Consider the following 19276-nt stretch of genomic DNA (forward strand, 5'->3'; position numbering starts at 1 on the left):
AGTTTAAAGTTCCCCACACAATATACTTTATTTGGACAGCTGTCTGGTCCCTATCACATAAAAGTGTTTATAGACCTTGGATAAGGGCAGACATTTATATCTGCCATGTTGGATTTGTCAGTTCTTGCTTGGTGTAGTTCAGAAATTGTTCATGCCAAACAGATCTACGTCCTATCAAAAGTCCAGGCTAGTCCAGAACAGCAGTCATGTATGACAGGTTAATAAAAAATAAAAAAATGGTGTTCGAGATAAATAACATATGATCAGCTTAAGGCCATCCTAAACAGACAGATGTAGAGCAAATATTGAGAAGTATCTACATTGGTTCTGCACAGTTGATCTTTTCTTTATCTACTGGGAATGGATACAGCTACGCTAAACTTCTAGTGAGTCTTAGGCTAGGTTCACACTGTGCAATTTCTGGGCAGAATTTCTGCCGGAGATCAAGCTGGCAGCACTAGGACCGCATGGACTACATTGCCGTTCCCATAGATGGCAATGCATTTCTGAGCAGATCTCGCAAAAGATCCACCCAGAAATGCATTGCAGTCTATGGGGGCAGCAATGTAGTCTGCTCGGTCCTAGCGCCGCCAGCTCAATCTCCGGCAGAAATTCTGTGTGAACCTAGCCTAAGGGTCCATTCGCACGGCAGAATTTCCGCTTGCAGATTTTAGCCTCAAAGGCTTCTATGGGATTCCGCACTCCCATTCACACTTATGGGATTCCGCACTCCCATTCACACTTATGGGATTCCGCACTCCCATTCACACTTCTGAATTTCCGCAAGCGGAAATTTAGAAGTGTGAATGGGAGTGCAGAATCCCATAGAAGTCTATGGGCTTTAATTTGAGGCTGAATTCGGCAAGCAGAAATTCTGCTGTGCGAATGGACCCTTAGGCTAGGTTCAGACTACGGACTTTCCAACTGCAATTCCGCTGTGAAATTGCAGGCAGAAATTCCGTTTACTAAAATATCTAGTATAGTGAACGGGTTTTTCCGTCCACAAATTCACACTTCAGAATTTGTGAAGCGAAATTTGTGTACGGGAAATCCGCTTGAAAATTTCCGCCTGAAGAATAGAGTTGCTTCTTCTTCAGGCAGAAATACTCGAACACATTGCAGTGTATTGGGGACTGCAGTGTCCGCGTGGTCCTAGCGCCGACTGATTATCGGCGCTGGCCACACTCTGAATCTCAGGGCAGAAATTGTCTCCCCGGAGATACCGCAGCTTGAACCTAGCCTTAGGCCCCTTTCACACTATAAAAATTCATCCGTAATGAACATCAGTCATAATAATCTTGAAAATCGGCCGTTCGAAAAATACCATAGACTATAATGGGATTTTCTAATAGATGTTTTAACCTGTTATTGCCCGTTAATAATAATGGCCGTTATTTTGTGACTGGCGAATGAACGGAAGAAATAGTGCATGCACTATTTCTCCCGTTAGTATCGCCCGTCACAAAATAACGGCCGTTATTAATAACGGGCGATAATGGGTTCAAACGGCTGTTAGAAAAATACCATAGACTATAATGGGATTTTTTTTTAACAGCCGTTTTAACCCATTATCGCCCGTTATTAATAACGGCTGTTATTTTGTGACGGGCGATACTAACGGGAGAAATAGTGCATGCACCATTTCTTCCGTTCATTCGCCAGTCACAAAATAACGGCTATTATTATTATTATTATTATTATTATTATTATTATTATTATTAACGGGCAATTACGGGTTAAAACATCTATTAGAAAATCCCATTATAGTCTATGGGATTTTTCTTACGGCCGATTTTCAAGATTTTTTATGACGGACGTTCATTACGGATTAATTTTTATAGTGTGAAAGGGGCCTTAGACTGGGTTCACACTGCAGAATTTCTGGGCAGAATTTCTGCTGGAGATCGAGCCAGCGGCGCTAGGACCGAGCAGACTGCATTGCTGCACCCATAGACTGCAATGCATTTCTTGGTGGATCTTTTGGGAGATCTGCTTAGAAATGCATTGCCATCCATGGGGACGGCAATGTAGTCCGCGCGGTCCTAGTGCTGCCGGCTCAATCTCCGGCAGTAATTGTGCCCAGAAATTGCACAGAGTGAACCTAGCCTTAGGATATTTGTCTTCTGTGATAATGGGCAACATTTATCATTGTCTTTTGACTGGGTGTCTAGGAAAGGCACAAAAAAGGAGCCAGCAGGGTTTATTTGGGCCTTTTGGTTTACATATTTCTACTGATTTTGAGTTGCAATCCACCGATTTTGGCAATACACATGATATGGACGGGTTTTATGAACTGCACCTTTTTGTGGAAAGGCACAAAAAAGGCGCAAAGCCACTGAAAAGTCTCTAAAACTACACCGGCCCAGACTTAGCTTAGCTTTTTGGTGTATGTGAAGAGAGAAATTACAGAAAATGTGACCTGCAAAAAATTTATCAAATGCTCTGTGACCATTTAATAAAGTTGGTGCTACTATACATTATCAGCACACAAAAAAAAGGTGTAGAAAAATGCTTCACTTACTACTAAATGTCGGCCTATGTGTTCATACATTTCCATCTTATTAGTGTTGGGCATGGAGGTGATCCAGGGTCACATATGCTACAAATCCACATTAAAGGGGTACTCCACTGACTAGCGTTTGGAAGTAAACATTCCAAAAGCTGTTTTCACACTGCGGGGGTCGTGACCATTTAGACTTCTTTTTCAGTCTAAATTTGTTACATGAAAAGTAGCAGGCTGGCCCAGTGCGTCATTTATTTCATTTAGAACATATACATTTCATTACCATAAAAGTTTTCCTATTTAGAGCACTGTGTGTAGTGAGCATTGATTTAGGTTGTGCAACTTTTTATGAAATGTCGCAAAAATATCACACGGGTCAAATTTAGAAGTTATCACAGGGCAGGTCAACCCTGCCCTACAGAACTCTCGAAATGGCTCTATGCAAGAATTGTATTAAGGTCCGTGTGACATTTGATACAATTGTTACACTGCAACATTTTACCAGAATGAAGTAGAACCGTTCTATGGTGATTTATCAAAGTCTGTGCGCCACTTGATAAATTTGGCACACACCCTCTCTGCATGTCACCATATTAAATCAAACACCAAAGCTTCCTTCTAGGGAAGGGTATGACAGGGGCAGTATGGGCTCCCAGAATTTCATGGATGCCACATCATGAATCTCTAGATTTTGTACCACACAATTTAAGGATATAGCTGGGTACACGAGCTCTAGGAGGATTGGAACGCTGTCAGGACATCTGGAGTCATGGCTTCATGTCTTACAGCCTCTTCATTATTTTGTCAGTTATTTAGGACAACTCAAGGAATAAGGTAAAGGATTTAGCTGCATTTTATTACCCAGCTTCTCATTTTACAATAACACAAAGCTTATGTTCGCTTGAAGGACGCATTTATAGCTGGGCCAAAGTGGAGAACGGACCCCAGCAGCAAAAAGGAAGAGGGCAATTCCCAAAGCTTTTAGCCAAGTGAACATGGAAGGGAACATTACTACAAGCAAGATAAGAAACATATTATGTTGGTTCACATTCCTCACCTCCTTCCCATGTCTCCTGCACTGATCACTAAAGATGGTTATAAACATACAGTATGATAGATTTGGCTGAACCCTTGTTTAGCTAAAAGCCCCCTCTTCCAGTCTTCCCATACATATTCATGCTTGGATGAGTATATGTATTCCTAGGTTATGTTCACACGGGCGGATTACCTGCAGAATTTCCACAGCAGATTTTGCCATCATTGACTTCAATGGGTCAGAAGAAAATCCACAATAGAGGCAGATTTGCAGATTTTTCTTCAGACCCTTTAAAGTCAATGGTAGAAAACACAAATGCTGCATGATCAATATGACACCAGCCAAGAGGTGAACGATTGATGTTCTAGAAACATTCTGAATATTTTTTTCCTTAAAGATTCTTTGCAAATGAAAGGTAAATTCGTCTGAATATCTCCCAAAAATGTCAAACTTTGCTGACCTCTTTCCAGATGACAACAGCTAAAACAACTGTTCACTGTTGTTACTTTTTAACCGAACCGTTTGAAACGTCCCACCTGCTTTAACTTTAATCTAACGTGTATGGGCACCTGAGTGTGTGTGTGTGTGCGTGCGTGCATGTACGTGTGCGTGTGCGTGCGTGTCTAGCTTTACTCTGAACTTCCTGATAAATCCATTCACAGGAGTTAGAAAAGCATGTATATAGATATTTAGCTTCACTGAGAGATCCTGTTACAGCTTTTTCCCATAGAACAAGGATTATCCTCACTAAACAATAGAATAACAGTGGACCTAATCCTTGTGCACAACTGCAGCATATGTAAGAAAGTCCGAAATAGTGTTAATCCTCATGTACATTCACATCTTATTCTAAGATTATTCTGCAAATACACCTAGAATTATAGTTGCATTTAATATTTAATACATATTTGTATGTAATATATTCCGTAATTTAGCCTCTAAGTACATAGCTCAAGGACTGTGGTTGTAGGGAACAACCAAATGGCCCTTTACCATCTCATAACTCATAATGGTATGGTCTTTATTACATGAGGTTATTACAGAGTTCAGCGCTTTTTACAGAGCCTATTACATGGCTCGACCATCGTTCATGGAGGACCATAAAGAACTGCTGGATCATCTGTGCTGCTCTCTGCTGCGTCATTCATTGGCCACACAGATATGCCCTATTACTTGGGGAGAGGTGTGGCCTCAAAAGATTATTTTTAGCAGGTCAGAATGAATCCATCAGTTGATGAGTTAATGTTTACTCTACGACCCTATTACTCGGATGGATATCTACTCGTTCAGCCGATAGTCACTCAATGTAATAGGGCCCCTAAGTAGTATTATCACAAGGTAGTTTTGTTGAAGCACTCCATACAAATGAAGAAGTAACCCTATATAAATGTACAGTTTGGAATGGAATTTTGTATTTGCAAAGTTTCTAGAAAGAATCTGCCAGTTGTGAACATACACATGTATGAAGTATATATGTATGAAGTCTTAGCAATTATAGTATTCTCTAAAGGAAAATGAATGCTTCTCTTTCTCGCTCTCTGCATTTCCTGCAATGTCTAAAGAAGAAAGAAAGAAGCGGAAACTAGTGCTGTCACCATGGAAGGTGGGGGATGATGAGATTTTTGTTAAAGCAGTCTAACTTCATATAAAAGGAAATCTGTCATCCGTTTCACCTGCACTAACCTGTTCGTAAAGACAGGAAGTGCAGATGACACTGATGACAACCATACTTACCTGGTCCCGTTCTGTGCTTCGGTTCTCCCATTTCTTCCGTTCCGGGGCAGACTTGGAGCATGGGCATAGCTTCCTTACGTCACTGCTGCTGGCAGCGGGACGCCGCAGGGTAGCAGCAGCGGTAATGTCAGAAAGCTCTGTCCATGCTCCAAGTCATCCCCGGAACAGAAGATATGGAGGAACAAAGTGGGAGAACCGAAGCACGGAACGGGATCAGGTAAGTAAGGTTGTCATCAGGCTAGTGCAGGTGGCATTGATGACCGATTACCTGTAGGTCTATTTACACGGACAGTTTATATTTCATGCGCAAGATTTGACGCTGCAAAGCAATACAATTATAAGCATCCTCTCCCCAATCCCTCTACCTGGTCACAATTCCCTACTGTGCCGTACAAATACACTAAGGGTGGGGGCCACACGTGCCATATTTTACTGCTCTGTTTTTTCCTACCCACTGAAGTCAAGGGGAAAATACGCAGCAGCACAATATGGCAATTTCTAATGGCATAATTTGCCATCCACCTATGGGCCAAAAACAACTAAAACATGTGACACCCACCTAAGACTTCTCACACAATAAAAAAAAAAAAAACTGAATTAAAGAATAATTTTGCTCTAAACTTAGAACCAGGAACACTTAGGTTTTGCCATCCAAGACATTTTAGTGAGAATTCAGTACACAAGGAATGGCTTGAATTATGCCGAACTTTTCAGTATCTGCATAGCTTTTGCACTCTTTTGCAGGGCATTACGAAAGCACACAATGCAGAATCTTGTTCAGCCTGTGTTTATGAGCCTACAGAAGTCCTCTATTGTGTCTGCTTATAGGTAGGAAGCGGGGATGGGAGGTAATGCACTTCACCAATCAGGAACGCATTATTCCTCTCCTGAGCACAACATTCCAGTACGTGCTGACAGAGCCAAGTGTCCATGAGGATTATAATAGAAGTGAGAGCGTCACCAGCACCTCACTACATATAGACAGGACTGGGGGTGAAAGAAAAAACAATAACTCCCTCCAACACTCTAAACCAGTGGTCTCCAAACAGTGGCCCTTCAGGTGTTCCAAAACTACAACTCCCAGCATGCTGGGAGTTGTAGTGTTGCAAAAGCACAATTTGAAAACTACTATGACTACAGAAACAAACCCCTTATAAACATATGTACTGCATTATCATCCAAGCAATCTCAGGTTCCAAATGCCCTGTACATCCCATTAATCATACAGCGCAGTAACGTATACCACTCACACATCACTTCTCATCTCCAGTGGGACACAGAATACAGTTAAGTAGATGAGAAAAGCTAAAAGCATTCCATCCTATACCCAAGCCCATGAAAAGTAGGACGGGAGACACCTTTGAGTACATGCAAGCACCATAAAGACATCAAAAAGCTTAAATGCGTTTAACGTTTCAAATAAGTTAGGAATTTTCCAACTTTTCCCTATGAGACTTACAAAAACGTCCTACTGCAACCAAAAGGAGGAGTATGCCCTTTGTCAGTTCTGCTACCATGTAGACGAGGAGCTTGTGCACTGTGCAGACCTCACTGCGGGGCCTCTACGTTTTCGTAAATAGATCCTGAAAGTCCCTCAAGGCTTCATTTCCTTTCACGGTAGGTCTGCCTATAAGTCCACTCACCTTCCTCCCTGGCTGCCTTCCTTGGACAGACAAAAGAGTCCCTTAGCTGACAATAAGTCTCCCCCTCCTCTGTGATCACTGATGCTCCGTAGAAGAGGTACTGCAGTATTTCCAGCTCTGGAGAGCTTTACACAAGGCACTTTTCCCAGGCAGCAGTGTGCAGGCGAAGCTTACAGACTTGCTCTCGGATTATAGAAGTATTTCCTTTGGAAATGTTGCCAGCATTTAGTCATGCCCACTGCCAGATCGGTAAGTAGACGTTTAGCCCTTGGTCAGATGAAAACACTGATGAAAAAGAACTGCCATCCCAGGATCGAGGTCCACGGGGATGTGCAGCACAGGACTGCAGAACATAGTGGGCACTGCTCAGCCTATCCTCGCTGGACAAAGGGGGTGGAACTAAAAAGAAATGCAGGCATGTCAGCATTCCCGGTTGCCTAGCAATGACAATGAACATTCTAAAAGGAAAAGTATGAATGAAAGGAAAAAAAACTTTAAAAAAAACATAAGTTAGAAGAGCTGATGACAATGTTTGTTCACTTTCATCCTCTTTTCTGAAGACCACCAGCGATCCAGCTTCCTAGTCAACTGTGTCTAATTATATTCTGCCTTGTACAGTCTTGTAAAGAGGATGCACAGTAAGCACTTTTACCTCCCACAACTGTGGAGAAGTCTTGGCATAGGAAAGGTCTACATTATTATAAGAGAAAGTGGAGGCTACAGGACTATAATTATCACCTGCACCGCTGCAAGGAGACAAGCCTTCCCTCACCTACACCCGAGACACAAACCACACAAATTATTAGGTATACCTTATGAAAAGAAGACCTAGAGCTGCTGGAAGAAGGACGGCTTAGGGGATTTCCACACACCTATTTATTTTGACGCTGTCTGTATACATAAACAGGATACAAACACTGTGCAAAGCAACATTAAAATATACTACACTGCTCAAAAAACATAAAGGGAAGACTTAAACAACACAATGTAACTCCAAGTCACTCACACTTCTGTGAAATCACACTGTCCACTCAGGAAGAAACACTGATTGACAATCAATTTCACATGCTGGTGTGCAAATGGAACAGACAACAGGTGGAAATTATAGGCAATTAACAAGACACCCCCAATAAAGGAGTGGTTCTGCAGGTGGTGACCGCAGACCACTTCTCTGTTCCTATGCTTCCTGGCTGATGTTTTGGTCACTTTTGAATGCTGGTGGTGCTTTCACTCTAGTGGTAGCATGAGACGGAGTCTACAACCCACACAAGTGGCTCAGGTAGTGAAGCTCATCCAGGATGGCACATCAATGCGAGCTGTGGCAAGAAGGTTTGCTGTGTCTGTCAGCGTAGTGTTCAGAGCATGGAGGCGCTACCAGGAGACAGGACAGTACATCAGGAGACGTGGAGGAGGCCGTAGGAGGGCAACAACCCAGCAGTAAGACCACTACCTCTGCCTTTGTGCAAGGAGCAGCACTGCCAGAGCCCTGCAAAATTACCTCCAGCAGGCCACAAATGTGCATGTGTCCACTCAAATAATCAGAAACAAACTCCATGATGGTGGTATGAGTGCTCGACATCCACAGGTGGGGGATGTGGAGAACGTTCGGCTGCCTGTAACATCCTCCACCATGACCAGTTTGGTGGTGGGTCAGTAATGGTGTGGGGTGGCATTTCTTTGAGGGCTGCACAGCCCTCCATGTGCTTGCCAGAGGTAGCCTGACGGCCATTAGGCACCAAGATGAGATCCTCAGTCTCCTTGTGAGACCATATTTTGGTGCGGTTGGCCCTGGGTTCCTCCTAATGCAAGACAAATCTAGACCTCACATGACTGGAGTGTGTCAGCAGTTCCTGCAAGAGGAAGGCATTGATGCTATGGACTGGCCACCCGCTCCCCAGACCTGAATCAGATTTAGCACATCTGGGACATCATTTCTCGCTCCATCCTCCACAGACTGTCCAGGAGTTGGTGGATGCTTTAGTCCAGGTCTGGGAGGACATCCCTCAGGAGACCATCTGCCGCCTCATCAGGAGCATGCCCAGGCATTGTAGGGAGGTCATACGGCCAAGTGGAGGCAGAACACACTACTGACCCTCATTTTGACTTGTTTTAAAGGACATTACATCAAAGTTGGATCAGCCTGTAGTGTGATATTCCACTTTGATTTTGAGTGTGACTCCATATCCAGACCTCCATAGGTTGATAAAATTGATTTCCATTGATAATTTTTGTACGATTTTGTTGTCAGCACATTCAACTATGTAAAGACGAAAGTATTTCATACGATTAGTTCATTCTTTCAGATATAGGATCTGTTATCTTAGTGTTCCCTTTATGTTTTTGAGCAGTGTAGTTGGTAAAAATTTTGTCTATGTATAGTTGTTTGTTTACCCCAGTGGTTTGGGTATTAGAAAAAACAGAAAGGATGTAGACATCAAAATGAGGTTAACATGATCTATAAATTCGGAGCAGACTTTTTGATTATACCCAGCCTCTCGATCTTAAAAGGGAACTTCGGTACTTAACTACTTTGTGTTTGACCACCATCAGAGATGCATTGCCGTCTATGAGACAGCACATTTCCTAGTTGTCCTTGCGCCCACTGAATTAGGCAAATGTGCGGAATGTCCGATCCCGTTTTCCGGGCCAACATTCTGCACATTTTACACTGAGTGAACGTGGCCTGAAGAGGACAACAGAAATCCCATTGAAAACCATGTTAACTTCATGGAGCAGAATTTATGTGCAGATATTTTTCGCCAATTTCACACAGAAATTCTACCTTGTGAATGCAGCCCGACTTGGACAGGCATTGTATTCTGCTATTCTTCACAACATGGTCGGAAAACTCAGACACCCATGGGAGGCCTAGGATCTTTAAAAGGCCCCAGGCTGCCATGGAAACCCATTGGCCTTCAGGTTGCTGCAAAGCTGCTGTGAAACTGATTTGACCACAGTATGTAAAGGGTTAAAATATCTGAAGCTCCTGGTAGATTTAGTGGGAGCACAGCTAGAGCTGAGCGGTATGACCAAATGTGTATCACAGTATTTTTGTAACTTATGGCGGTTCCACGGTATATAACGGTATTTTTCACCCCCCCCCCCCCCCCAAATCATGTGACCCGCCAGCGCTGTTCTGCTCCCCCACCAAATCATGTTACCCGCCAGCTCTGTTCTGCTCCCCCCAATTAATTATCAGCCCAGCGGGGTACTACTCGCATATGTCACCCGCAAGCACTGCCCTCCTCCTCTATGTTGGGGGCCACTGGCGCTGGAACTCACTGTACACCAGTGGTCTCCAACCTGCGGACCCACAGATGTTGCAAAACTACAACTCCCAGCATGCCCGGCTGTCCGGGCATGCTGGGAGTTGTAGTTTTGCAACAGCTGGAGGTCCACATGTTTGAGACCACTGATGTACGCTGTATCCCTATGCCCGGGCTGCAAAAGATAAAGAAAATAAATGTTTAACTTCCCTACGTCTGCCTTACGCTGGGGACTGGAACGTCGGACAGCCGTCAGCCTATCACCGGCCAGCTTCTTACATGACAGTGGGCTCAGCCTATCACTGGCCGGGGCGGAACATCGCTTCGGCCGGTGATAGGCTGTCCGACGTTCCAGTGCCCAGCTTAAGACCGACGTAGGCAAGTTAAACGTTTATTTTCTTTATCTTTTGCAGCCCGGGCATAGGGATACAGCATACAGCAGTGGTCTCCAACCTGCGGACCTCCCGCTGTTGCAAAACTACAACTCCCAGCAAACCCGGACAGCCGTTGGCTGTCCGGGCATGCTGGGAGTTGTAGTTTTGCAACATCTGGGAGGTCCGCAGGTTGGAGACCAATGGCGTACAATGAGTTCCAGCGCCGGCGGCCCCCAACAGAGGAGGGGGGCAGTGTTTGCGGGTGACATGTGAGTAGTACCCTGCTGGGCTGACAATTGGAGGGAGCAGAACAGCGCTCGCAGGTAACATGATTTGGTGGGGGGGGGGGGAGCAGAACAGCGCTGGCGGGTCACATGATTTGGTGGGGGAAGTATAACAGTGCTGGCGGGTCACATATGATTAGTTCCCCGATGTGGGGACAGCGCTGCGCTGGGCTGATCATTCATTCCCAAGGGGGAGGGGCCAAACCGGTATTGCAGTATGGGAAAAATTCATATCGTGCAGCCCAAAAATTTCGGTATTCGGTATGAACCGGTATACCGCCCAGCCCTAAGCACAGCTACCATATGGAAGGCCAAGCTACAGTGATCTCTGCACAGGAGAGCGGCGCTGCCTTATTCTATCCCCACTGCAGGCAAAAATAAGGCCCCTAATGACCACTGTAAAAAGGTTTATCAGTGCTCATTAAGAGATTAAAGGTGTATTTCAATGTCCGCTTGAATAGGGACAGCAAACTGATCGTGGGGTCCGACCAATTAACTAAAATACACCACTTATGCAAGTTCCATGTTCGAGAACATTTGGTGGCCCCATAGAGAACGAATAGAGTGAGGGAAGTGCAGGCCCGCTGCACTCCGTCTATTAGGGTTTGTCCTGGTTCTCGGGGTTGGTGTAAATCCCATCATCAGCTTGTTTTAACAAACAGATTGAAATATTCCTTTAAATGGGTCTTAAAGAGTCTCTGTCCCTATATGAAGAGACCAGTAGTGTAACTGACATGTCAACCAATCACAAATAAAACCGCTATTTAAAGAGCCAGCTCTATTTATTGCTAAGCTGAAGACCATTTGATAGCGGTTTGTGTATGGAACAAACTGTACATTTCCTGCTATGTTCTTGCATAAATACAATTCTTAATAGTGACAACCTTGCACACACCAAAACAACAAGTTCACGGAGTGAAAGTTTAGTTCATGGGCGGCTGTACAGAAGACATCACTTATCTAGATACCCATGTCCAGTGCTGCAGCCACAGTCCCTAGTCCTGATTTTACAATTACCACAAATGAAAGACATTAGTGCTCTTCGTGCACCAGCACTTTACCTTCCTCCAGGAGTCAAGATGAAGAATGAATGCTCCGCTCATACCATTAGTGCAGATAGGAAATAACACAAGTAGTCACAGATGTGGACCCTTTAAGAAGTTACCCCAGCACACAGTGGAATGTAAAATAACACCAAGTAAATAAAGGTAACCTCCAGTGAATCAGGTTCTGCAATCATTACACAAGAGTGGACTTAGAGAGAAAGTAAAGGAGGGGTGCGGTGTGCGGGCTGTCACAGACTAAAGTTCAGGAGCCTGGGGAGGAGCTGCCTCCAAGCATTATTTAAAAAAAAGTATTTCTTCAAAACATTGAAACAAAAATAATCAAGAAAGATCAAAGTACATGTAAACTTATGTGTGCTGTGTATGATAATCTCCATATGGTTATTATTTACACTAGAATCTGCCCACATTTCCTCTGGATTTTTAGGGAAGCCAGGGTAATGTCGTAGAACTTGATTAACTGCTCTTTAAAAGGATACACTTATAAAAGTGCTTAAAAGGAGTTTTCCAATTGGGAAATAAAAAAAAATATAAGTATACTTACCTGCTAGATCCAATGTAACAAAATGATTGAGCACAGCATCAAATCTGCAGCAGATCCCACGTGACTGCACCATTAAAATAAAATAAAAATTATATAAAAGCCCCTCCCCAACAAAAAAAATAAAAACCCCAGTATCTCATTTACCTCTCCCCTTCCAAAAAAGAAACACATAAAAATAAACATATTTGGTATCGCAGCGCAATTGTTAATCTATTAAAATATTAAGTTTATGATCATGCACAATGGACAGTAAACGTAAAAAAATACCAAATGTAAATAAACATTTTTGGTCACATCGCATATCAAAAAAATTAATTAAAAGCGTAAATATAAAAACTACAAATCACGGAGTATATGGACACTGTCCTTATATGGAAAAAATTTAAGTAATGGCTCTTAAAGGAGAGGAAGAAAAAACGAAAATGTAAAAAATGAAAATTCACTGTGTCCTCAAGGTCAAATTGGGCTGTGTACTTAAAGGGGTACTCTGGTGCTTACACATCTTATCCCCTATCCAAAGGAAAGGGGATAAGATGCCTGATCGCGGGAGTCCCGCAGCTGGGGACACCCGTGATCATGCACGCGGCACCCCGTTTGTAATCAGTCTGATTACGGGAGACTACAGGGCCGGCGACTTCTGACGTCACACCTCCGCCCCCAGTGTGACATCACGCTCCGCCCCTCAATGCAAGCCGTCACACGTCGCCGACCGTGTAGTCGCTCGTAATCAGACCCGGAGCGAACACGCTCCGGTGACTGCTTACAAACGGGGTGCCGTGTGCATGGTCACGGGCGTCCCCAGCTGCGGGACTCCCGTGATCAGGCATCTTATTCCCTATCCTTTGGATAGGGGATAAGATGTGTAAGCACCGGAGAAACCCCTTTAAAGGGGTACTCCGCCCCATACATCTTCCCACCTATACCACCGGCGATCTCTGCAGCGGCACCCCGCCGTCCTCACTAGAGAGCACACTGGCTCTGCACGTGATGACGGGGCGATGCCGGGGCGGAGTATCGTGATGTCACAGCTCCGCCCACACACCATCACGCCATGCCCCTTCAATACAAGTCTATGGGAGGGGGCATGGTGGTCATCACACCCCCTCCCATAGACTTCAGCCGCCCTCATGATGCTCCTTCCCCTGCATCACCCAGTCATCACGCACAGAGCCAGTATGCTCTATAGTGATGACGGCGGTGTGCCGCTGCAGAGATCACGGGGGTCTCCAGCGGTGGGACCCCTGCCATCAGACATCTTATCCCCTATCCTTTGAATAGTGGATAAGATTTATGGGGCAGAGTACCCCTTTAAGGAGAAACTGGTGAGGAATTGAAAACAAATTGTAAAGTTGCATTAAAAAGAGTACCTGTCATGATCTTGTTAAATTTTATAATCCTCCCATTCTACTGTCCCCCTCATGATAAAAAATAAAAATAAAGGCAGGGGGTGTTTTAAGTTTTCTACCTCAATATTGCTCTTAGGGCTGGGCGGTATACCGGCTCATACCGAAATTTTTTCCCTGCATGCTATGAATTTTTCCCATACCGCAATACCGTTTGGGCCCCTCCCCCCCCCCTCGAATTAATTATCACCTGCAGATGAGTTGCGGCGGCGCTTTAAATGAATGACTTGCGGGCCGCCGGCAAGCTGTCACCTCCCCGTGCAAGTGCTAAAAGCCTTCCGGCTCGCAACTTAAAAGGAAAACTGTCAGATATTTTCTCCCGCACTATCCTGGTGTATAGGGCAGGAGACGCTGATTAAGACGAGCCTTACCTTACCCTTATCCGCTCGCCCGCAATTATAGTTTTATTCTATGTGTATATCTTTCTTTAACTGACACGAGTGGGGCTTCTGCAGGTTAACTGGCACTGACGTCAGCGCCGCTTATGAATATTCATCTCCCCTCCCCCCAGTTCTCCCTCTTCGCCGCTCCTAACTGGGGGGAGGGGAGATCACTATTCATAAGCGGCGCTGACATCAGTGCCAGTTAACCTGCAGAAGCCCCGCCTGTGCCAGTTACAGCAAGATATACACAAAGAATAAAACTACAATTGCGGCCGGCGGATCCGGGTAAGGTAGGGCTCGTTTTAATCAGCGTCTTCCGCACTATCCACCAGGTGGCCCGCAAGTCACTCATTCATTTACAGCGCCACGGCCTGGAAGAGATTTTGGGGGGGGGGGGGGGGTTTAGAGAAATATAGCAGCGCCTGGGGGTCATATATGATTAGTTCCTCAGGGGGGGGGGGTTTAGAGAAATATAGCAGCGCCTGGGAGTCATATATGATTAGTTCCTCAGGGGGGGGGGGGGGGGAAATACCGTTAAATACCGTGGATCCGCCAAAAAATACAGTGATATGCATTTTTGGTCATACTGCCCAGCCCTAATTGCTCTGTATTTTCTGCAGTCTCTCAGACTGGAAAGGGGCATTCCCCAGCAGGTGTGACATCATCTGAAGCCATACAGGGGAGAACTTCCTTCCTCGCTCTGCTACACACAGCCCTTAGCAGTTCAGTGTGAAATGAGCTATGATTGGCTAAGGCTGCACACACACACACCCCTCAGCACTCCTGACTTCTGCCAGGCCAGCAGAAGTATAAAGTCTGTGCAAGAGATGGGGGGAATGTGCTTTGGACATGTAGGGAGATACCTAGTGGCGGCTTTCTTTTTTTTTTAAACACAAATACATAGAAAACTTTTTTTTCTCTGATGCACTGTGCACACATGGCGGAATTTTCGCAGCAGAAACATCTGCCGCAGAAATCCCAATTTCTTTGTCCGCAGAAACCATGAACATGTTCATGGTTTCTGCAGATTCCGCTAGGAAATGCATTGCAGTCTATAAAGACAGCACATTTTCAAGCAGTCCTACGTACTAGGAAATGGGTATTTGTATGGGATTGGCTTATTGCTTATTCCCCCTGGGTCAATACTTGGTAGAACCACCTTTTGGTGCAATCACAGCTGCAAGTCTTTTGGGGTCTCTACCAGCTTTGCACATCTAGAGATGGAAATTGATGTTCATTCTTCTTGCCACAAAAAAGTTGAAGCTCCGTCAGATTGAAAGGGGATCATCAGGTCTTAAAGGGGGGTTATCCCCCATAAGGCGGTTTTAGTACGTACCTGGCAGACGTAATGGACATGCTTAGGAAGTATATGCGCTTGTCTTGGGGCTAAATGGCTAGGTTGTGAGATTATCGTAAAACTGTGGCTAGCTTTTTGGGATCTAGTATTTCCTGTTTTAGTTTTCATATTTTGCCTACAAATCCCATAATTCAATTTTTCTCCCTCCCACACATCATCCAACCCACCCATTGAAACAAATAGGCTGCATCCATTCAAAAGACCTGTGTTTTTCAATCAGGGTGCCTACATCTGTTGCATTAGTTGCAGATTGATCTATTTCCCACCAAGCGATCCCTCCGCCTATTGAAACAGACAGGCTCCCTGTCATCAGCTGACTAGCGAGTCAGGTCTCGGCCGCATTGCAACCTCGGAAAAATCTGACACGTCATTTTGTATGCTGTTAAAAATATGGGGGTGAAAATCACAGAAGAATTGTTATGAACTACACTATCTTTACAGCCCCTGTAGCATAGCCAAATAAAAATTCCTGGAATACCCCTTTAATTTTGACACTGTAGGTCTGGCTATATGTTTAGAACTAGAGATGAGAGTCTCCTAAGACCGTATCCACCTTTTCCAGCCCACCGGAGCACCTGAAAGCTGAACTAATTTATGCATTATTAAATTATCATCTGCCGAGCCAAGAAGTTTGTGACAAATCGAATTACTGTAAATTCGCTCATCTCTATTTAGAACCATTGGGGTAGATTTAAAAATTATTATTTTTTTTTTACATTTACACCATTAACCATGCAGGCTCAAACATATTTTAATTAGTTCAGACAATTCCACCCATGACCATATCAAATGTGCATTTTTTTTGTTGTTGTTGTTGTTTTTCTTCTTTTAATGGGAAAAGGGGTATGATCTAAATCTTTATTAGGGGATGGGTTTATATATTTATTTAAACTTCTTTCATTCTTAACTTTACACTTTTAAGTCCCCACAGGACACTATTCTATGCAATCATTGGATTACATTCACTGTACATTGCTATGTACATGATCCATTTGTACTCATGGGACACACACATCCCCTCGAAAATACCAATTCCCTGAAATACCAATTCCCTACACATGGCATAAAGGTTTATCAAAACACTGGTCAGAAAGGGTGGAACTGGCTCAGGACCCAACACTGTTCCATATACAGAGAGTGCCAGTTATGTATTACACCTGGAGGCAGCAGTCAGGTAAAGCCGATCCCAGATGTTCAACCCAGCCAGAAGCCACTGCATCTACATGGTTAGACCAAAGTGCGCCCTCCAACTATAGCGGCGAATATAAATTCTATACAAAGTAAAAAATTCCAACTTCCACTAGTCAAAACAGGTTATTAACATTTCCCTTTGTTCTTTTATTTTACCACAGATTATTCAGAAATTAAAGGCTATATAATTGATGTACAATGCTAAAGTATTCTTGTCATCACGAGCCCTAATGGAAATATAAAAATACTGCCCTTATATAAAGAGCCATTAAACTTTAGCCATTATTTTAGTCAGACTACTTTATGGATGTTATTGTATACTTGTTTACTTCCTCATCTGACCTTATGTTAAGTTCAACCTCTAGAGAAGTTGTAAGTGTAAGGGACATTAAACACAAAATTTTAAGACAAAGTGTACCCGTCAGATCCAACTATTTTTTTTTATTTTTTTTTTTATATATCACCCAGTACTTAATCCTGACCATATACATCTAATTTTTATGTGTCTAGCACCTTTATTTTTTATTACACTTTTAATTTAGCTCACTAGCCTGAATTCAAAGGTAGGGGGCGTGGCCTCACTGCAGGTCTCCACCCCCTCCCTCAGTATGCTGTCTGCTCACATCTCCCCTAGCATTAGCAAAACTACAACTCCCAGCTTGTCCTCACTGACAGTAGCGGGATACAAGCTGACAGTGGGAGAATTTTTCCTCCAGCTCGGAGCCCTGCACTCACAGCTGTCAATCAAGGAAGTGTGTCCATAACATAGGTGATGATGCATGGACACAGCAGGACTGGTATGTGTCAAAGCAGGAAGGGGTGGGGGCAGTTGTTTGACTGGCTTTCAGTATGGAATACTTAACCCCTTAAGGACTCAGCCCATTTTGGCCTTAAGGACTCAGACAATTTAATTTTTACGTTTTCATTTTTTCCTCCTCGCCTTCTAAAAATCATAACTCTTTTATATTTTCATCCACAGACTAGTATGAGGGCTTGTTTTTTGCGCGACCAGTTGTCCTTTGTAATGACATCACTCATTATATCATAAAATGTATGGCGCAACCAAAAAACACTATTTTTGTGGGGAAATTAAAACGAAAAACGCAATTTTGCTAATTTTGGAAGGTTTTGTTTTAACGCCGTACAATTTCTGGTAAAAATGTGTTCTTTATTCTGAGGGTCAATACGATTAAAATGATACCCATAATTACATACTTTTATATTATTGTTGCGCTTAAAAAAATCACAAACTTTTTAACCAAATTAGTACGTTTATAATCCCTTTATTTTGATGACCTATAACTTTTTTATTTTTCTGTATAAGCGGCGGTATGGGGGCTCATTCTTTGCGCCATGATCTGTACTTTTTTTTGATACCACATTTGCATATAAAAAACTTTTAATACATTTTTTATAATTTTTTTTTAATAAAATGTATTAAAAAAGTAGGAATTTTGGACTTTTTTAATTTTTTTTCGTTCACGCCGTTCACCGTACGGGATCATTAACATTTTATTTTAATAGTTCGGACATTTACGCACGCGGCGATACCAAATATGTCTATAAAAAATGTTTTTTACGCTTTTTGGGGGTAAAATAGGAAAAAACTGACGTTTTACTTTTTTATTGGGGGAGGGGATTTTTCACTTTTTTTTTACTTTTACTTCTACATTTCTTTACATTTTTTTTTACACTTGAATAGTCCCCATAGGGGACTATTCATAGCAATACCATGATTGCTAATACTGATCTGTTCTATGTATAGGACATAGAACAGATCAGTATCATCGGTCATCTCCTGCTCTGGTCTGCTCGATCACAGACCAGAGCAGGAGACGCCGGGAGCCGCACGGAGGAAGGTGAGGGGACCTCCGTGCGGCGTTATGAATGATCGGATCCCCGCAGCAGCGCAGCATCCCCTTGCCTCAATAGCTACAGAGCCTTGCATAAGTATTCGCCCTCTGAGTTGGTCTATTTTGCTACTGTAATTAAAGTAGACTTACTATATGATCAACACCATGCAAAAGTACTTTGTAAGTGTAAAAAAAAACAAAAAAACTTTTGTGACACAAATGAGAACAAAAAAAAGTTGACATCCGATGGATGCATAAATAGACCCCTCGGTCAATACTCTATAGAACCACCATTCTATGCAATTACAGTTGCCAGTCTTTTGGTATATGTCTCTACCACAGCTTTGCACATCTAGAGATGGTAATGGTAGTCCATTCTTATTACAAAAAAAAAATCTGGACCTTTGTCAGATTAAATGGAGATTTTCTGAACAGCAATTTTCAAGTTGTGCCTTCAATTCTCAATTGGATTGACATTGTAGGTCTGGCTGTCTGTTTAGAACCACTGGGGTAAATTTATCAAGCATTGTGCATTTTTTCTGGTCACACTGCAATAAAGCCCAACTCTATGGAGCATACAGCTTATTGTCATCCTATGTACAGATACTCCAGTCTCTGCTGTGGAACTCTGCAGCTCCTCC

The 19276-nt window shown here is 43.4% G+C and overlaps 1 protein-coding gene across 3 annotated transcripts in view; it reads right to left on the reverse strand.

Moving 5' to 3' along the window:
- The window catches only part of MTUS1 (microtubule associated scaffold protein 1), a 259211-nt gene that overhangs the window by 205868 nt on the left and 34067 nt on the right, over positions 1-19276 (reverse strand). The window contains exon 1 of one of the 3 annotated variants that reach the window (XM_056559034.1): positions 6917-7295. The exons of 1 other annotated variant lie outside the window; for it this stretch is intronic. The gene's annotated coding sequence lies outside the window, so the exon portion shown is untranslated. Of the gene's footprint in view, positions 1-6732; positions 6887-6916; positions 7296-19276 lie in introns of those variants that run through there. One more of the 3 variants, XM_056559044.1, reaches the window with a different exon arrangement.

The sequence above is a fragment of the Hyla sarda genome, chromosome 1, assembly GCF_029499605.1.
Source record: "Hyla sarda isolate aHylSar1 chromosome 1, aHylSar1.hap1, whole genome shotgun sequence".
Taxonomy (NCBI): domain Eukaryota; kingdom Metazoa; phylum Chordata; class Amphibia; order Anura; family Hylidae; genus Hyla; species Hyla sarda.